The sequence below is a fragment of the Thunnus thynnus genome, chromosome 21 (genome assembly GCF_963924715.1).
Source record: "Thunnus thynnus chromosome 21, fThuThy2.1, whole genome shotgun sequence".
Classification (NCBI taxonomy): domain Eukaryota; kingdom Metazoa; phylum Chordata; class Actinopteri; order Scombriformes; family Scombridae; genus Thunnus; species Thunnus thynnus.
This window is the reverse complement of record NC_089537.1, coordinates 26,478,980-26,499,950: the sequence shown is the minus strand read 5'-3', so window position 1 is coordinate 26,499,950 and position 20,971 is coordinate 26,478,980. Positions and strand designations below refer to the sequence as shown.

General features: G+C 39.5%; 1 protein-coding gene and 1 long non-coding RNA gene across 3 annotated transcripts in view; one reads left to right on the top strand and one right to left on the bottom strand.

Annotated features, from left to right (window-relative positions):
• The window catches only part of arhgef4 (Rho guanine nucleotide exchange factor (GEF) 4), a 139,216-nt gene that overhangs the window by 95,371 nt on the left and 22,874 nt on the right, over window positions 1-20,971 (top strand). The window lies entirely within an intron of this gene.
• On the bottom strand, window positions 6,740-9,060 carry LOC137173690 (uncharacterized). Its single transcript, XR_010925227.1, has 3 exons — window positions 8,980-9,060; window positions 8,456-8,563; window positions 6,740-7,261 (listed from the first exon to the last, which is right to left on the bottom strand). It is a non-coding gene; the product is annotated as an uncharacterized lncRNA (long non-coding RNA).

The following is a 20,971-nucleotide window of genomic DNA, read 5'->3' as shown; positions in this document are numbered from 1 at the left end:
TCCCTGCCTCCAGTTTCTCTGATAATAATGCAGACGAAGGTGTGCAGCAGCAGGAGGAGGAGGAGGGACGTCAAGGTTTTTACAGACCTGCAGAGGGGTGTGTGTGTTCATTCCATTAGTAGCAGTCAGTGTGTTGGTGTCCTTGTACTGTATACATGCTCACATTCATATACTGGCCATGTATGGCTGTAAACACAGAGACCAGAGGAGGAACTCTGCTCAGCCTGGCACTTCCCCGCACACTCTCTACTCCTCCCCTCTCTTCCCTCTTACATCTTTGTCATTCCTCCTCACTTCACTTGGTCCTCATCAGAGAAGATCAGTCATGTTTGCAGAGTCCACACATCCCCATGTCTACAGCACAGTGGAGCCAGGCTATAAACGTAGCTCTCATTTGTGTAGTGTATGTATGCACTATATTAGAGTCCCATGATTTAATGATGATTCAGACATGTGGTAACTGCTTCCTCTGCAAACCTGTACATCCAGGTGTATGAGATTATGTTCCTGTCTTGTCCTTTAGCTACTGCGTGTATGGTCTTTCATGTGTGGGTGTTAATGTATTCTCTGTGTGTCCATTGTTCTCCTTTACTGAATGAACAACTGCAGCATTTCAGCTTCAAACATTTCCTTTTAGCAGTCAGATTTGTCAGAACACAAATATGGCATCTAGCTCAGGTTTAGAGGCTGTAGATTAATTTATACATCACTAAACAATGTACTAGTTTGACTAGACACAGATGTTTGGATTGATCACAGGTGAAGGTAGTCTGTGTAAATAGGTAGGCAGTAGTGATTAAACCATAGTGGTATCACGTTTCAGAATTTGTCAACTTGCAGTCCATGATTTCTTTGAAAAACCAGATGAAATACCGGATTAAATACAAATATTATTCTATGCAGAGAGTTTCCTTTTGGATGGAACATGTGGTCTTCATGGAGAGGAATTAAAATGAAAATGACTTCATGGAGCAGAGGCATGTGGATTTTGCTGCTGAAGCTTATTGTTGGAGCAGCTGGTATTAACTTGTAGGTGAAAAGACATTTAGATGTCTGCTAAATCTTGGTGAAATATTGGCTCAGTTAAGACGCTGATTATATAGAACCTTTGTTCCAAATGCATTTTGATGACTTTTTCAATAGCAGCAGTTAAACAGGATCTACTGGGTATATTTCTCAGCAAAACTTGACTAAATGTGTTTCAGAAAAATGAAATCCTGGCCATCCTGGGAACCTGAGGGTTAAAGACACATATAATGTACTCACTCTGTCTCTGTTGCATCTCTGCGCTGCACTTACTGTCTCTCTTCCTTGTCAACTGTCAGATAAAGGCCTCATTTTTGAAGTGATAATCCTGTATAGGGCTGCAACTAATGATTATTTTCATTATCGATTAATCTGTTGATTCTTTTTTTTTTTTCGATTAGTAGATCAGTTGTTAATTCCATAAAATGTCAGAAAAGGGTGAAAAATGTCACTGTTTCCCTAAAGCACAAGCTGACGTCCTCAAATGTCTCCTTTGGGTTGTGGACTGTTGTCCCGACCAACAGTCCACAAGATATTCAGTTTACTGTCATAGAGGACTAAAGAAAACAGAAAATATTTCACATTTAAGCATCTGGAATCAGAGAATTTGGAAATTTTCTTTTTAAAAAATGACCCAAAAACAATGAATCGATTATCAGAATAGCTGGCGATTAATTTAATAGTTGGCTACTAACTGACTAATAGTTGCAGCTCTAATCCTGTACAGTAACAGCATAACACAGTTTACAGATGAGAATCCACCACAGTAATGATGTTTACTTTGGCTTACTTCCCTTAATGAGCCTGTGGACAGAAGAGAGCCTACATATAAATATAATGTGGGTCACATGAGAGAGAGACATGAGACATCCCACATGCACACACCAAAAAGACAAAACAAAAGGCATGTAAAGAGACTAATCTGAGGGTTATATTCTTTCACAATCTGTAATGTGCTGGAGAGGATTTGAGAGGTTGCAATAGATGATTTAATAAAAGTTGACCGTACGGAAAGAACTGTGATGTTTGTGATGTTTTCACATCAGAAAGGAAGCTCTGTGGTGGCAAATGTATTGAAATATGTGTTTGACTCTTTCCTACAAATACTAATTTCTTTGTACAGATGCCCAGATGTTTCGATAGGAATATAAGTTTCAGTCAGTTCAGTCAGTCCTCTCTGTCTCTGCTCAACTCATCAGAGTTGAGGGACAGTAAAAGAGGACGGTGTAGACATGAACCATTGAAAAGATCATCATCCATTTATTTGGGAAGCTGATCTGCTTCAGTCTGCAGTGTTTTAACATAATGTCATTCACTGGCTGTAATTACTCCTCTTTGGCCTGTTAATCCTGGTGCATGTGAGGATGTGTACACACACTGTTATTTCAGCAGAGAGGTTAAGCTCAACGTGGATGAAATCCCCTCCACTCAGATAACCCAGCCACTGTTGCCTAAACATCAGACCTGCCACGTGCTCTCCACATCCACTCACATAATAAGAGCACACATAATTCTCACATTAGGCAGACACACACACACACACACAGCTCTTTACCTCTGTGCTTCCACCCTGACCCATTTCCCTTTATTCATTCTATCCTGACAACGATACACTATTGGCTGTTTTAGAAGACCTTTCCTCCTGACATTAAAGGATCATCCTGGTTTTTACAACTTGGTTTTGGTCACTTTTATCAGATTAATTACTGTGATCTGGAAACTCTGTGACATCAAAATATACTTAAAATATATAGATATTGTCGAAGTGTTAGGATGTGAATGTTTATTACTGAAAAGCAAAAAATGTGTATAATAAGTGCATTTATTAGCAGTTGTAAATGTAATCCAGGTAAATTCTCTGTAGGTACAGTCTGGTTAGAGATGCATGTTAATATGAGGAGAAAGGAGGACACAACAGCTCACAGTAACACATTACTCTGCTTTCTCGTGAGGATTCTCTGTCTGTTTGTCTCCCTCGTGGCTCATCTCTTTGGGATAATATCTCCATACTCTCTAACATATGCACACATACACACAGATGCAGGATATACACATAAACTACACATAGACTCACCTTGAGTAAATGCTAGAGAGCTTACACGTTTGATCATACAAAGGATGGAGACTAGAAACCTGTTCCTTGTTACATACTGTAGGTCAGACTGCTTTAGCTCTAGTGTTGCTATGTGATTTATTTTTTGGTGGCATCTGCTCTCTGTTCATACATAAGTTCTTCTTTTTGACACCTTTAAGCAACATTCACATTATAGCAGCATGACCTAAAGGCTACAATGTCAACATTGCTAACAGTAGTTTGATCACTGTACAGACTCAGCGAGTGTTTTTGTAACAGACCTGGTAGTTGAATCTATATTGTACCAAGCAAACATGTCATAGTTTGGTCTCAACATGCTGATTTCTTGTATAGATAAAGTCAGAAACACACGTTATCAATTCAGCATAAGTCAAGTTCAATTTACAACAGATTTGAACTCTCAGAGATGTGTAGCTCCACACGGGGCACCACATGTTTGAGCACAAGGCCAGAAAAAAGAGCTCAGTTACCAAAGTATACAAGGTAATGGTAAAGACTGTGAAATGAGCACAAACCCTAACATGGAGATCATTGTTATGTAGGAAAATAATAATTTGAAAAATGCATTTGTTGAAGGTTGTGTTGTGTTGAATTTCCTAAAATATTAATTCCATTCAGAGTTTTCTTCCATGTTAGAGATACAGTAAATGTGACTGCTCATCAATGTCCCTTACCTCCTCACCCTTTACTGTCCAATGTATTGAATATTTTCAAACATCCTGTACGCTATGAAGCATATTTTAAACACATTCCGCTCATTTCATGAAATCTCACCAGACCACGTTGATCTAAAACTGTGCTGGATGATTCGGGGCCCAGGGGGTAGGGGATAGTAAAAGGGTCATTCCAGCCTGGTTTCCCACCAGTCCTCTGCCCCCGGGTGAATTTTCAGGCTGAGAGGGTGGGGGTCTCTCTCACTTCTGGAGGACAACTTGTCCCACTGTTTCTATTTATAAAAGCAGTAATAACCTAGCACACCAGGGACTCCCCACCAGCGCACATCTGTGTCCTCGCTGTTCCATCCACAGCTTCCCTGTGTGTACATGTCTGTCCTTATGAGAGCCAGATACAGGGACGCTTTTTAGATTGTCACCCTTCACACTGTATTTCCAAAAGATTTACACGAGTCTCCAGAATTATGATCTAATGTATTGTGTTACTTTCTTGATTGGTTTATTGATTTGCTCTTGGATAATAGTCTCTGTTAGCATTAGATTGGAGTTTGGTTATAATAAGCTCTTTGTACTTAAAAATATATATATATATATATATTGGGTTTTCTATACTCAAAGAGCATTTTCTTTTTTTCTATTTTTATAAGTTTTTCTTGTGTTGTACTGTGAATGGTCACTGGATTGTTGACATTAATTGTCATTATGAGAAATAATGTTTTCTGTACATATCGGCTCCCTTATGTCACTGTATAGTATTTTTTAAGTTATTCTTTTTTAAATGTATGTATTTTACATATCATAGTGAGAATTGAAGCCTAGTGTGTTGAAATTGATGTGTATTGGTAATTTACCTTAATTGACCTTAAAAGTACTTTCTCTTCCTCTGCTGTGGTTCCTGTGGTTGGTTGTTCTTTGTAGGTGTGTATGTATGTAGCTCTTCAGCACAGTTACCATAATTGTCGAAAGTGTGCAGACACTGATTTTTGTTACTTGGTCCTGGTATCTTTGCAAAAATGATTTAGAAAATCCAGAAAGTTTTGCTGTTCCTCACTTCCAGAAGTTTAAACTAGGATTTGGATTAAGGGTTGAGGGTGAAATGTGGATTTAATTTAGTTTAGGGAAAGGGTTAAGGGCTTGGAAAATGAAGGAATAGAGGAGGTTCTCTCAAGTGTAGTAATATAAACATGTGGGGTTGGCTAATCAGTTTTCTTAAAGTTTGCTAAAGAGATCCTCTTGCTGTCTCTGTGTTTATGTGTGTGTGCTACTGACTCATCATGTAAGGCATGCATTCAGACCTGGAAGTAATCACTTGTCAGCCTTATCATTCATTCAGCTGGAATGCTTCCACTGAAAGGCTGCCAGGAAATAAACCTGCACTTTTGTGAAGATGTATTTTCCAAGAATGATGAACACCAGCTCTGTGATGTCACTGCATGTTATGAGTTTTGAATCAGGTCACCGTTATTTAAGGACCATGTGAGTTCATATAATTAATGCTGATATGAACGAGTGTGTTTATATCTTGGTGACAGTAGTAGGAAATAATGAACAATTTGTAAGGCATCAACAGCGAAACGCTCACTGTTAATTAGATCTCCTCTGGAAACACACCCACAGAGCAGCTGAGGATAGCTGACAGGTGTTACTAACAGCAGCACAGTTGGCACATCAAGGCGCAGGGAGTGTCTTCTTCTCTTCTAGGAAGGAAAGTAGCACTGACTTTTATTTAAACAGCTGTCTCTGTTGTGTAATGTAATGTAGATTTATATCTGCATGTCTGAACCTTTTAGCTTAGACTAGCGTCAGTATTTCCAGCTTCCACAAAAACAAGCTTCAAACCAAATGTACCAAAATCAATGAAATAGCATGTTTTCATCACACAACATAATCACTCATTGATAAATTACATAATGATTAATGGTACTGTTAAGGATGACCCCAACTCCAGTATGCTCCTTGTGTATTCTTAAAGCAATCACAATAATTAACACAAATTCAAGAAATCTCTGTGTAATTTGCGACAGTAAACTTTTGCGCATGTCATGGCCAATTCAACAGACCGCTTGGTTTTTGGACCAATTGTTGCATTAAGAATTCAGGTGCACATGGAAGATGGACAAATCACTGGACAAAAAGTGATGCTATGGACCGATTCCCAAATGTTTCCAAATGAGGTTTGATTCAATTAGTCAGAAGAATTCCTGCAATTTTACCATGAAAAGAGCTCACAAAACATTGAAATTGTATCTTTTAATTTAATTTTTGAGAAAAACCACTGCAAAATCAAACATTTGTGACTGCAATAATCACAAAAAAATTCAGTGAAATCCTGGAGGGAGAGAATAATAATAATGTATAATAATATATAATAATAATTTCATCAGTATAAAAGACTCATGCCATAATATACTCACCATCCTGCTGCTCTGAGGAATACTGTTTTCATTCACTATTTATTTCAGTATATCTGAAATATTTCAGTATATCAGTTCAACTTTCTACTGCCACTGTGAATTTACCACCATTCCTTTCTTGGTATGCTTTTAAGTTGAAATATGTACAGGAAGTGTTGAGTTTCATTGACAACAGCAATGGAAAAAACAGCAAAGTTGAAGTGATTGGAAATAATCGATTAATGAAAATTTATATCTGAAAATGTATATCTTCATGACTGAAGGAGAGACAATTGTAGCTGATATTTTAATCAGATTTTTTATGTAAATGTATATGGTGTTATAGAATGACTGTGATTGGATGTGTGGGATAGTGTTTTTCATTTTTTGTATGTTGTATAAAATATAGTATTTTAATGTCAATAACGTGCATATACATACATTTATGCCATTCTTTGAAAAGGACATAAAAAACAAATAAAAGTTACAATAAACCAAAACACAAGCAGCAGACAATATATACATTTGCAGTGTTTTTTTATTGGATATTGCATTAAATTGTAAGGTGTTCCTGTTATTTTGTAGCATCTTCATAACAAAGATAATCTGAAAGAACCAATATAATATGGTTTCCTTTGTTTTTCCGGCTTCAGAAGAAAATGAAAATGCTGGCTGAGTGCTCAGTGTGTTCAGAGCACAGCCCTCCCTCTCTGAGTAGCTGGAATTGTAAAAGGTAATGGTGGTGGTGTTTGGGCTGTTTCTAAAATGGTGCACAGGCCCCAAAGTGAGTAAAAGGGGCGAGCTAGAAGGGACTGCTATGAAGAGTGAACATATGAAGGTGAGTCAGACAGGAGTGACAACTGCTCACACAGGAGGAGACACACAGGCAGAGGATGGAGGCTCAGTGCACATAGAAGGTGGAAGAGAGATTTCAGGGCCAAAGAAGCCAGCAGGTCTGGAGGTGGAGTGAGCAATCCCATCAGTATGTGGTAAATCCAGAGCCGCTGGGCGAGGCTTACAGTATCAGAAGCTGTCCCTCTCACTGCAGCCATGTATGGTCAGGAGCTGGTTAGCTGTCCAGCAAAGGAAATGAATTAGCAGAGAAACAAGTGAAGATGACATGAGAGGAATTCAGGGCTCTTTATGATTGACAGATGTATATGAAGCTGTACTACAGGGCAGACAAATGGACAAAAGTCTCAAAAACACATTATATCTAGACTTTTTATTTAAGACTTTTAAGCAAGGCTGGGCAATATGATGATATAAAGCATGAGATGATTCTATCTGCTGTGATAGAGAATTCTATCCATCTTATCCACTCCTTGTATTGACTAACTTGACTATGGAATCCATGAAACAAATGTAAAGAAAAGAGTCAGCGCACCACCAAAATTCACAACACATGATGGCCTGCTATCATTGCCAAACTGGGAACTGGGAGTAGAGCAGAAAAGTTAATTCTTGACCTGGGAAATTGTATCATCAGAATTCTAGGTCCACTTACTAGTTTTTATAGAGCCTCCTTGATCTTTCTCTAGTCAATGACCTTTGAACTCTTCCCAGTGGATGCTGTGACCAGTTTTGGTACAGTATGGTGTTCACAGAGAGCAGATGTTTGTCTGCCTCTGTTTTTTGTTTGTTTTTCACTGTAAAATGTCTCACTGAGTATCTTGGCTCTCTGGGCCAACATACCAATCCAATAGAGTTGACATTTTATACTAGTTTCTTCATAAGGAATCCATCAACTAGAGGAAGTGTTATATACTGAAACCCATGATACAGCCATGCAGGAACACTATTATTGGTTTGTGTCACCCATGTTGTTCATTACAATGGCTGTTAGCACAAGAAACAGTAGTGGAGTTAAAGATAGATGATACTGGAGATAAATATGCTCTGTTTTCATGAATCACTTAAGAAAACCCTCTGATATATCCTCATAAATCTGCTGTCTGTTTGCCATTGAGCCTATGGACTGCTATTATTTCTGTTCCTTGTTTGATGATTGTTTCTAAGTTTTAGCCTACAAGTCAGAGGGAAACAGTAATGAGGCAGAAAATGCTGACACAGATGCTTCTCCGCTGCTTGTTTGTTATCGGCAGAAAATGAGGCCATCTCTCCATCATCAGACTACCACCCAGATTTTATTTTCATATTTTATTGTCAGCGTTTTCGCGGTGTGCTCGCTGTGTCCCACCCCTTCCCAGTGGGAGGACTAGCTGAACAGTTAACCATCTTTTTCCATCCTACAATCACAATCTGACCTTTGCAGCTGTGTTTGTCCATCTTGGGTACAGTGAAGCAGCCGCAGGGAATCAGAAGTTTGTCTTGACCTCTGTGTCAGAGTCAAGGAAATGCCAAGACACAAACAACTGAAACAAATGCATAAACAGGAGACTCTAAATATACAACTGAATTTCCAACAGGAAGTGGTTTTCAAAGGCCAACAATTTTTTGAAAAATGTAATAGCTTTTAATTTGTGTTAATGTTCAATATATCTTTGTTGAAGTTATAGGTCAATATAAATTAGATATAACATGGGAATTACGCTAATTTTCTTTCTCTCTGGCAGTGAGATGAGAAGATTGACATCAATCTCATGTTTGTGTGTTAAGTATGGAGCTGGAGTCAGGATGTGAATAGCCTAGCTTAGCTTTAAGACTGGAAGCAGGATGAACAAGCTAACTCAAGTGCAACACTTAAATCTTTATTTAGAACATTAACCAAGTTGAGCTTAAAGGTTCATTCTTTAACTGGAAAATAGTTGTGTGACGCAAAATTACTCACTCAGTCAGTTTAATAGATGTTTTACCGGAGGTTTCAGCCACATCCCATGGGCTTAATCCGAGTTAGCCAAGTTGGTTTATGTTAATCTGACCATGTCATGTCAAGTTTTCTCTCTCTGAACATGAGGCATTAAGAGACTGACTGGACTGAGAAAAACGACCTCTCACAGTCATGCTTTTGACTGACTTTATCAGTTAGTGACATGAGGTTATGGATACAGACATGTAAGAAACATTACTCAATACTTTGACAAAATAATCTTAACACAAGGTCCACTTCATTGCTTTTCCCACAGCTGTCGAAATATTCTTATTATATTCATCAGTAGATAAAATTTGCTCAGTTGAATACCTTAATAGGTGTTGTGATGTATTTAGCAGTGTCCCCATTCTCTACAATGAAACCTATAAGTAAACTTATCTTAACTAATAATCATGAATCAGTTTCACTAACTTCTAGTCTGTCATGTCATCAGCATCATCTGTCAGGTAGTCTGTTTAAATACACACCAGTGTCTGGTTTTAATCATGATGGGATATGATATTGAACATAACATGGTTATTAATAATTATGTATCCTTGTAATCACTGGTGATCAAAATCTTAATTTGTACAATACTTTGGTTTATGACCAAATACCCGCAAAACTAGTGACATTCCCATCAGCCTCAGCTGCACCAAACTGTGTATAACAAATGTTATTAGGCTAACACACACTAAACTAAGATGGTGAACATGGTAAACATTATACCTGCTTAGCATCAGTATGTTAGCATTGCCAAATGTAGCATGTTAGCATGTAGCTCAAAGCACCACTTTGCATAAGTGCAGTCTCACAGAGCTGCTAGCATGGCTGTAGACTCTTAGTCTTGTTCCCTTGTGTTTTCTGTCTGGAAAAAAAGAAGAAAGTTACATAAAGTTGATTATTATTGTTTTATAGAGGTCAGAGTCACTGGTCTGAGTGCCTCACTTTCATATCCAATAACACCTCAGGCTGTGCTGAGTATAGACCGATGATGTCTGCAGTGTTTTAAAAGCATAGAAAACATGGTATTCTCCCCATAATGCGGCTTCCTTTTATCTGTGTTCATGTTGCCAGTGGCACATATGATTGTAACTCACTATTCTACAATACATGTATAATATGTGTGCATGTGAAAAGGCATCCTGCTTCCTTCTGCAGAATTATTTTTCTCTGTTTTTTATGAGTACGATATTAAGATTTAGCATTTAGCATAGAGACCTCATGATGTATAATATTTATCTTCAGTAACATCTTCACACCTGTCTACACTGCAGAGTGTGTGTTTTCTCTCCTCACACCTCCCTCTATCATCCCCCTCAGGCCTGACTGGCTGAATTCTTCCGAACACAATTCATACAAAGTCTGCCTTGAATTTCAATAAGCACCACTGGGATATATTCAACCAGGCATCAGTACTGCACCATATGGTTACAGAGCTGCAGTTATAAAAAATGCAGCCACTCACTTCTCATTGTGCCTACAAAGGACCAAACCCAAATATGAAAGTGTGTTTGCGTATCCCAGTGTTGGTTGTACATTCAGTGCACACAGTGACAGTGAAGCCGATAAGCTCGCTGTGGTGTCTGTGTGTATGTGGCTGCACCTCCAAAAGTCATTTTGGTGCAGATCAATACACACAGAAATACTGGTGCCTGTGCTGATGATCCTCATTGATCCTACTCTCTGTGATTTAGGACTTGTTTGATGTGGCCAGCCACAACAGAGAACCTATTAACTTTCCTCCAGCCAGCCTCTCTGACATCCCCCTAACAGTACGATGGACGAGCTACCACATGTCTCCTGCTTCTGTAGTTTTACCATCCAGAAACCAGTTCACATCACAGAATTCCTAGTGCATAAGCTGATGAATACGTTACTGTGTTGTGTTTTTGTTTGTACGCTTTATACGCTCAATCATGCTACAGGGTGGAGTAACCTTTGACACAACAGCCTCAGTCATTTATTCTATTATGACATGTGTTTATGTGTTGGAAGTAGCATGGCACTGCAGTGGATGAGTCAACAAAATGTGTAACTTTGACATGGGACACTGCTTTGTTTCTTTCCTACCAGCAGTCAATGTTGGTTTCTTTTCACTGTGACCATGATCTTTCCCTCAACAAAACAGAATAGTCTTTGTGCTCAAGCTTTACCAAAGCCTAACACAGACTGACTGCTTGGCAACATTGTAATTCCAGTTTACAGCACCCAAAGTATAATGGGAACCCTGGTGGCTTAAACTCATATTCATCCCAGATGAATAAAAGGAACAGAAAAGCAATTGGAATGATGAAATACCCCCCAAAATAGCTTTTTGCTGTTGTTTTGGCAGGACTTAGCTTCAGAACGTCACATCAACATGATTCTTATACCCCTGAAATTCTCCTGTCACTTTACTGAGTGTTGAAAACATGTGGCCATACAGGAAAAAGAAGAGAAATGTCTGTGGACATTGTGAGACTGCAGTCTCATCATTAATTCAGCACCCCCCTGCACCTGTGGCAGGATTCTGGAACGTGCATGAAATGTAGAAATATGCCTGTGTCCCAACAGCGGTGCTGCTGGTAAGGGGATTTATTTGTCCTGGTGGCAGGATAGCAGTTTCTCAGCAATGAAATTTGTAAGTAATTTGTAAGTACTTGTAGCCTGATGAGCTTCTGAAAATGCTATCAGACTTTTTATGAATAATTTCCTCTGCACTCCCAACATTTCCCCACCATGAGTAAAAAGTGTGGAAACATGCATGGAATACTTGTGAGAAAAAAATAGTCTTTTCAGTGAGAAGCAACAGGCCGACCCTATGAACCTCATTCTAGCAAAGGGTAAGCTATGGTAAAAACTTGATTAGTGTATAGGGCAGGTAAGTAGATCTGTTCCTGCATTCCCCCAAAGTTTAAAACCTTTTTATTTTTTTTATTTAGGATACTACATATCTATATCTTATCAGGAAAAACTCATGTTAATGTTGGTGTAAATGCACACAGAATACGTTGTAAGCTGAATGTGATTGGATTGTCTAGAGGTGGTCTGATGTACACTGGGTTCAGAACTCAGCCAGGTACAGTGCTCTGATTATTTTCAGTAATGTTAGTGCTCTTAGCAAGCCTTAAGCTGTCTTTATGTGTCATGTGACCCTCACCTTACACTTTTCTTGACCTGAGATGCACCATGTTTGTTGACCTATATTTGCATGTTTAGCTCTGGTCATTCGGTGGAGATAACAAGAACTCTTGATACCAGGTGTCAATGGAAAGGAACATGATAAGTATTCAATATCCAGGTTACACATCAAGATACACATTACATGTGAATACCAGATAGAGATGTGGTCTATGCTCTGGCAACAGGTGATTGCATGTTATGACATGTCTCTTCATGTAGCTGGATCTGTGTTAATTCCGTGAATTCCTAGAGTAAAAAAATGTCCATTTTCATGGATGCTACTGATCTGATTTATCTCTTGGCTGCTTCAAATGATCAGTTGCTGGCAAGAGAAGGCTACTGCCTGATAAAAAGCTACACTCAACAAGGGACAAAATATTCACAAGAAAAGGATATGAGAAATTGTCCCAAAAACTTGCAGGTAAAATTGTATGCTTGAGGAATTTGAAATGTGATGTTAGTTTAGTCTGATCTAGTCAGTTACACCCCTACAACCCTTTACCCCCACCCCACCACCACCAACAGTCACAGACTAAAACACAAGTGGGTTGTCAGGCCCAGCTGGTGGCAGCAGGATGACAGAAAATGGAGAGATGTGGGGAATATTGGATGGAGGAGGAGATGGCCACAGTGGGAGAAATTTGGAATTGGAAAATGTCCATGTGAGACCCCTCCTTGTCTCTTTGATAGTGTCTCTCCTCCAGACCTCCACATCACAGATGTGATTATCTAAAAGCCTTGCTACCTCTCCTGGGTTTCTGCACTTGCTTGTTAGACTTGTGTATTTGTCTATAAACGGTGCTGAAACTGGCCTGCTTCAACAATATCTGCTAGTTGGTGTCCACATCAATACAGGAAAAGTTCCTCCTTGCCCAAGACTCTTCAGTTAGTTTTATTATTCATTTAAGATGTATTATTATTTAGTTCAATATCTGAGTACAGATGTCATTCCAGTCCAGTGTGGGAGACTAGACATCTAGTAATGGGGGAGCTTAATACTTCTTACCATATTGAGTACGTATTTTACACAACAAAATAATGTTAGCACTTCCCAGCTTTTTCTGGAGCTTTCAACTGTATCTCTCTGTCTTTATCAGCAGATGAAGCTTGCTTATTTGTTATGGAGATGGTTCAGATGTTATCAGATGGGATGGTAACTCCTGTCTGTATTCAAAGATGCTCTCTGGTGTCAGATGTGAATGTCCTCCTTGATCTTTCTTCTGACTCCTGTCAGTGACCTTTGACCTCTGTTGCATTAGCAGTGTCTGTTATGGTCAGAAGTCGGAGTGAGATTCTCATCATCCACTCCTTGTACACACTGGCCCCAAGTACTCCCTGAACCTGCTGCACCCACTCTCTCTATCCTCCTCCTCACTGATAAGATGCTCTCAGCAGGCAGGTCCTCCCCAACTGACCTGTCATTTTTAATTGGTCTCACATTGAGATACTCGTCTATGTAAATGAGTTTTCTTTACACATTGGTCTTTATGTCTGTATTTGTGTTTATTTTATGTTTATATGATGGAGCTTTTGGTGTCCTGTGAGAAGCTACAGCACAGTGGGTAGTTTCTCAAGCAATCAGCTATGTTGTTTTGCTACAAACAGAGTTTAAGAGTGAACTTTACCTTTAATTTATCTGCACTGTTGAGAAACACTTCAAGGTCACCCTGAAGGATCCAGTGACAGCTCCTGTGTGTGTGTGTGTATGTGTGTGTGTGTGTGTGTGTGTGTGTGTTTGTGTGTGTATAGCTTCTGCTGCAGAGACACGTATTTCTTCCCTCTGTCTGTGCACAGGTGTTCCAGCTGCTGGCTCTCACAGTAAACACATTACCTCATCACATTTCCATGCATGATGAAAAATTTCTTGCATTTTCAGCCACCTTATTTTCCAATTCCAAATTTGCTCAGCTTTGTTACTGCACTCCTGGAGGAGCAAGGTGGCGAAAATCAATTTTTCTAATTGGATTTTATCCACGTTGGCACATGTGGGTCTGAGGGCACAGCAGGGTCCCTGTGGAGAGGTGAACTTACAACCTTCAGCACTTAAAAAATCCTCATCCCTTCCCATTAACTGAAGCTTGAGATTAAAACCCTGAGGTATCAAAGAATCCTCTTCTCCTCACTTTAGATAGATGGATTTGCTGTTTGAGTAAAAGGGGAAAAGTTCATCTATGAATGTGTGTGTGTGTGTGTGTGGAGTGTGTTAAGAGTGTGAGTAGCCTGCCCACTCAGCTGTAGGGAAGTGGCAGCTGAGGCACTGGCCGGCAGGCATCTCTGTCACCTTGAAGGAACGTTTGGCAAGGTGCCTGACTCCAATCTGTCATTCCCTATAACAGAAGTATTAAGCAGTGGTAGTATTACACTGTACTGAGTGGAGGACACATGTAACACTTTACCCAGTTTCCCTACTGAACTGTTTCTTAAACATATCAGATTTAATGTTACCTTGCGAGGCAGCAGGATTCACGAGATCCATCTTGTCAGGCTTCAAGTTATGCACTTCACAATGCTGATGCTGATTCACAGTCAGCATCGTGAATCCAGCTTCCTTGCAAGGTAAGATGGTGATAGACAGATGGTTCATCCAATCACCTGCCAAGTATTTTTCGAAATCGCCTACCCTTTTCCAATCAGTTTCCAACGATGGCTCCTCAGATGGTTCTGTGTAACAAACCATCTGGCGCATCAAGTTAGATTTAATGTATTCAAGTATAATAAATGAGCTGTAGTACAGCAGGTCAAAGGTGAAGCAGGGAGTCGGTCTGTGAACTGAGATGGATGTTTACAACAGACAGTTTGTGTCGTGATTTTAGTTTCCCTTTCTTTTCTCTTCCAAACAAATAAGCTGGGTGTTTATTTCTAACCTGTTTGATTTGTGCTGAGCAAATCTGAGTAAGAATCTAGTAATGAGTGTAAGGGCATGTTGGTTTACAGCTCTTTGTTTTGTGAGACCTACCAAATGGTGTCATAAACTGGCATATTTGAATTTAGATCATGGTCATAAAATCTGACAGCTATGACAGACCGAAGGAATTCACGTTGCTTTCATTTTGTTTTTAACTTTTAGTAGCATGCGAGGTTAGACGTCTTAAAAGTCTGATCTGTGATGCATCAAGTAGCATTTCTGTAGTTGTTTTGGGGATCGTGTCTGAAACAGCAACATTGTGGACCGGGACTGCTCCCAGGCTGACTCCCCATTACATTCACTTCACTACATATGCAGCATGTGTCAGGCACTGATAAGCATGTAACAGTGTTTTGACAACCATCCAGCCCATATTCCATGCTTATTTTCAATGAAAGGCAAATGACTGTGGGTAAAGCATAAAGTGGGAAATGAGATACAGTACAAGGGGATTTCAGAGTGATAGAAAATCTGTATGGAGAGAGTGAGGTAGTATGAAATGACAGGGAGGGAAAGAGCAGCAGAAAAAGAAAACTCACTGCCGGGACTTTCACTCAGTCAGGTCCAGTGAAGACCAATGAGAAAACGACTACTTTAGAACATGGGGATATATTGAGTGAAATGAATATCAATCTCATACGTATCTGTGTGTCAAATACGGTGGTGGACTCATAAACCCCACACAACATCTAATTAACACATAGTGTATCTTGTTTGTTTAATCTGTGTCTGAACATGGTCTTGGTCCATTTCTCAACACTGTCTGACTTCCCTATCCTGCCTGTGGCTCTCAGCCCTAGGCCCATTGTTTCCTCCTGAAGATGGAAATCTTTAAAAACAAATATATGCTTTCATTTTTAAAAAGGGTCTTTAATTTCCCAAAACAGTTGGTCACTGTAGTTTTTATCAAACATAACTCAAAACAGGAGGACATGGTACAATTGTAGGAAACTGCAGTATTTTCAGTGGCAGAGTAATCCACATTTGGAGGACTTTATATGTTAATGGTAATGAAGGAACATGTCATCCAGTGCAATAGTGTGATTCTTTGACGTGTTATTAGTGGTTTTACTTGTTAATAGATCAGTTCATTGTCGATTTAGCTTTGCATGAGATTTGTTGACAAGGATAAATGTTGTCAGCCTTATCCTTTTAGGTAGAGATATAAAACAGCACAAAGTTAGTTTAGTCTAACATGTAGCCTTGTGACCTTCCATCCATCCACCCTCCCTCCCCCTCTCTCCATCGTCCCGGTTAGCAGGCCAAGTGGTTGGGGGCAGCCAGTCGTACAAGGCTGTCCAGTCACGTGCTGCCAGTAGACACGTGCCACGCTGCTGCCAGCAGCACACACACAACCACTGAAAATGCAACCATTACGCTTGAATTCCTCAGCTCACCACACACACACACACACACACACACACACACAAACACACACACACAAACACACAGGCACACTCGTGCCAGTGAGTATTGAATGTTCTCCATGCAGACAAATCTGATCCATTAATATGGCTAACCCACATCCAGAGGCTCAGGATGATTAAATGCTACAGCCCAAACTCACACACTAACATGCTTTGCCTCAGCTTCAGCTCACTGTGGTTACACACACAAAACCCATTTAAATCAGTACTCTGTTCTGTGATCACATCAGCATCTTAGTCATAACACACACACACACACACACACACATTTCTCAAGGACAGGCTGACCAGCCGAGCGAGAAGCAAACAGTAAGCAGTGCAATTTAGTTCTCCCTCCCTGCTGTGAGTGACATGGTGGCCTGTATGAAGCTGCTGCTGTTCAATAGGTGACACTGATTGCTTTTGTTCTCTGTGGATGATAGTACAGTAGAGAGGAAGCCTTCCATCAAATTGTTTAGTTGCCTTAGCTACATGGCAGGGTTTAGCCTGAATAAATCACAATGAAAAATATAATATTAAAACAAGATCACTCAGGCATGAGTTAAATGTAGAAATGATGTTGTAACCCTGTCAGTTTGGAGAGCAAAACATCTCTATTTTTAAATATAAGGGGCTGTGGTGAATGGCAATGTCTGGAAATGTTAATTTCTTAACATTTTTAAAAGTGCCAGGAAAAAACTACTAAGTGTTGTAATTCATGAACATCTAACAGCTGTGCTTGTCATCAACAGCTGTTAGTTGAGTGTTGCTTTGTTATGATGGAATTGTAGATTAACTGGCAACTTCTAAACTTCTTTTATAAAGTGTGTTGATTCATCAGTGGTTCAGTCTTGGCAACTGCCCTAAAGCCCAAGCTTCACTTCTTCTTTTTTCAGGCTTCTTTTAATTAATTGGATTTTTTTAGGAAGTTTGTGGCACTGAAGTAGTACTAAGTATAGTATCACCTACTATAAGGCAGGTCCTGCATTGTCAGCTAATATTGTGCTACTGTCTTATAGACAGGCCTTATGTCACAATGTACTTGTCATAGCTTGATTATTTTAGTTTATGTATCCTGGATCGAGAGGAAGAGATATCAAATTCCTTTTGAAACAGAAAGAGACTTTCAAAACATGTGAGAATGAATGAATGAAGATTGAAGAGTTTAAGAGTTTTTTGTAGTTATGCAGTAGGTTTTGTTTTTGTAATTGTATTTTGTGTCTTTTTTCGCTGTTTATGTTTTTGTTGTCTACTGTTATTTTGAAGATTCTCAGTTAAAGGGAAAATTCACTGCTGTGAATATGATGGTTTCTTAAAACCAGGTCACCTATGTTGTAGAAATGTGCAATTATTTTTGAAAATGGTGCCTGCTGCTGCAACGTAGCTCCAGTCCGGTGGTCGCTTCCTCTTCTACACTGTGTTGTGTCTGATTCCACAGCTAGATATTTGGCCTGTACTATGAAACTAGTTTTCTTCCAAATATACTGATATTTAAAATTATTTAGTGGTACGATATTTCAGTGTTTACTTTTCCCTTTCGCTGGTGTAACATGGTAGGCGGAGTGTTTTGGGAGACCCACATTTGATCGTCCTTGAAGGCACCACTCCCAATAGCCTGTAGTTCTTCCCTCCCTAACTATTGTATGCCACTGTATGTGTCAAATGACAGTGCTGGTGCTGGAGTAACCACCGATTTTACAGCTGCGCCCCAGAGACACAGGGAACATTAAAAAAAAAACTGTTGTTGTTTTTCACATCAGATAGATAGAGAAAGTGGTCCTTTAATGTTTAAAGGCTGACCAAAAAATATTTTGATCTCAAATCTATATTTTAATGGATGTTACAATGTTCTTGTCATCTTGTTTTCCGGTGTGCATGTGTGGAACATGTTTATGTACACATACTCACAGATTATAGTACCTATAGAAATGTGCGTGTGTGTATGAACAAAGCTTATAGTCACTTTTTACTAACTAAGAAATATTTTCAAAATCTATCTATATTTTCTTCCCCAATCTAACTCAGAGAAATGCATGCATTTGTCATCAGCAGGCCGGACAATCCCTTGTTTATGGGCCTTCCGACTCATATATTGCAACTTATTTAAAACGCAGCTGCACAAGTTCTAACCAGGACAAAAATATCACTCTGGTCCTCTGAAACCTCCAATTGCTACCCGTTGCTTTCAGAATACAATTTAACATCCTCATTTTGGTATACAAAGCTCCACAGTACATATGAGTGCTCTCAGTGCACAATCCCAGCAGATTCCTCCGGTCACAAGGCACCAGAGCATTTTTAATGTCCGGTTAGAGAGATAAAGAATGGAACAGTTTGCCTGCTCATCTTAGCCATACTCCAAAGTAAAGACCATTTTATTCAGTAAAGCATTACCTGAAAGGAATCTACCTGGGCCTCTATATTGTTTTATATATATATATGTGTGTTCATTCATTTTGTTTTATTATCATGTAAAGGACTTTGAACTGCTTTTGTATGAAATGGTGCTTTACAAATAAAATTTGAAGTGAATGATATTTAAATGATGCCATTGCTGTTGAGGTGCCCTAAAGCAGAGAATTCGTGTGGTGTCCCTCCTCTAACCCCTCCATGCCGCTGTAAGCCAGACTGCAGAAAATCACGAATAAAGGCCACCCAATACCTGGAGCTCCTCCATCTCTCCACAGCGTCATACACCACCAGTCAGGGGGTCCTACACTGCCCCCATGAGGGCAGCATTCGCAACTTCCATGGTCCTGATGTTGGCAGTGATGGAAATGTTGTATAGTGTTATATGATGTGTATGATGCTGCTGTATGTGTTCAGAAGAGCACAATACTTTCAGTATGCTGTGGCAGATGTTGACTGTGGAGCACTGCTCATTGTCCTCGTTCAGTGAAGTGAAAAAAAATAGCGTCTGACTCATTTTTAAAACACGTCCCCCCCCCGGCGCATGTAACGTGCGCTCTCTAATAGCCGAGTCTTGTTTTCCAAGAGCATCTTTTCCTCATCGCCCAAGGGGCTCTGTGTGCTTTCTCATTATATCCGTCTCTCTGTCTCCACGGTGATTTGTCACCACGGATACGTCCTCCCTGGCAACAGCTGTCGGCAGGGCAGCTGAGGGTGACGCCTATGATGAGGTGTGACAGCGAGTGTATTTTTAGCTCATCAGCCAGGTAGCCAAAAAGTGTGAATTCAGACACTTCAGAGGATGTTTCTGTGATTAGAAATATGATTAGGAAACACAAAGCCTTGTCTGTGGAAGCCTGATAATATCATGGAATGAGACCGCTCATATTTATGCCCATATTATCTCAAATTTTTCTTATGTCACAAGTATTTAGTTTATATCCATCATATACGGTAGATATGTGGAGTAGATGTTGATGATAATATCTGACATCAAACCTGTACACTGAAGAAGTGTATTGTTTTGTACCTTGTTGTCATCGTAGTCCAAAGTATGTTGTATAGTCTAGTGGATCATGATGAGTTCATGTACCAGGGAAGGTAGTGATGGGAAAGATCTCCATGGTTACAACTTGTAAGCATTTATATGAGTCATGGCAGGGAGCTGCTTGACCCCTGGGTGCTCTGAGACCTCTGACAACAATGCAACAAATGCTGTAAGACTATAAATGTCTATAATCCTTGGAATGATGTTCAAGAGTCAGTAAGCACTGTTAGCAAGTTTGAACTCAGCCTAGTCAAGATGTGATTATCTACTAAGTGGAGATTTCCAGTTAAAACAGGTTGCACCGCTCAAACTAGTTCTTACATAGAGATGAGTAGTTACTAAATATTTTCAGGAACCAACTTGGTATTATTTAATCCTTATCCCCTATATGTTCAACACAACTGACCTCACACTTGATTTGAATGCTGTTTGATTATGATGTAATGAGTGTTGCCAGATTTGAATAGCCCAATCAGAGCCTCAAATCTGCTGAACTGTCATAAAAGTAGCCTTTTTTGTTTAGGACAGTTGTTTTTTGTCTGTTCAATGTATGCTCATATAAAATAATAAAGTCTGAAGTGGGATATGATGATAATTTATCAAAATACTGTAGCACACACACCTGCAGCTTGGTTGCAAATATGTCTGCTTCTAGACAATAGTAAACACTTTACTTTATTAACAGTCCTAAAATACAGTGTTCTGTTTTATCATCTTAAGTTTAGGTGAACCCCAAAGTACACTTATATTAAAAAATGTATCATCTTCAAGTCTTTTGGATAATGTAACATTAATATAAGTGTTCACTTACATGAACAGTGTCCTTATGTAAGAATTTGTCAATCATCAGTGATCTGTCGTTGCATGAGTCTACCGTACTCAGTGTCCTCTCAATCTCGATCATGCCTATTTTTATTTGACGTGAGTAGGGGGTGATTATTTTTTGGGATGCAGTTCAAACACAAAAGGCAGCCAAAATGATCTCAAGGTGCCCAAAACATGGCTAGCCACCCATCACAGTCTGGTCACTCAGTCACA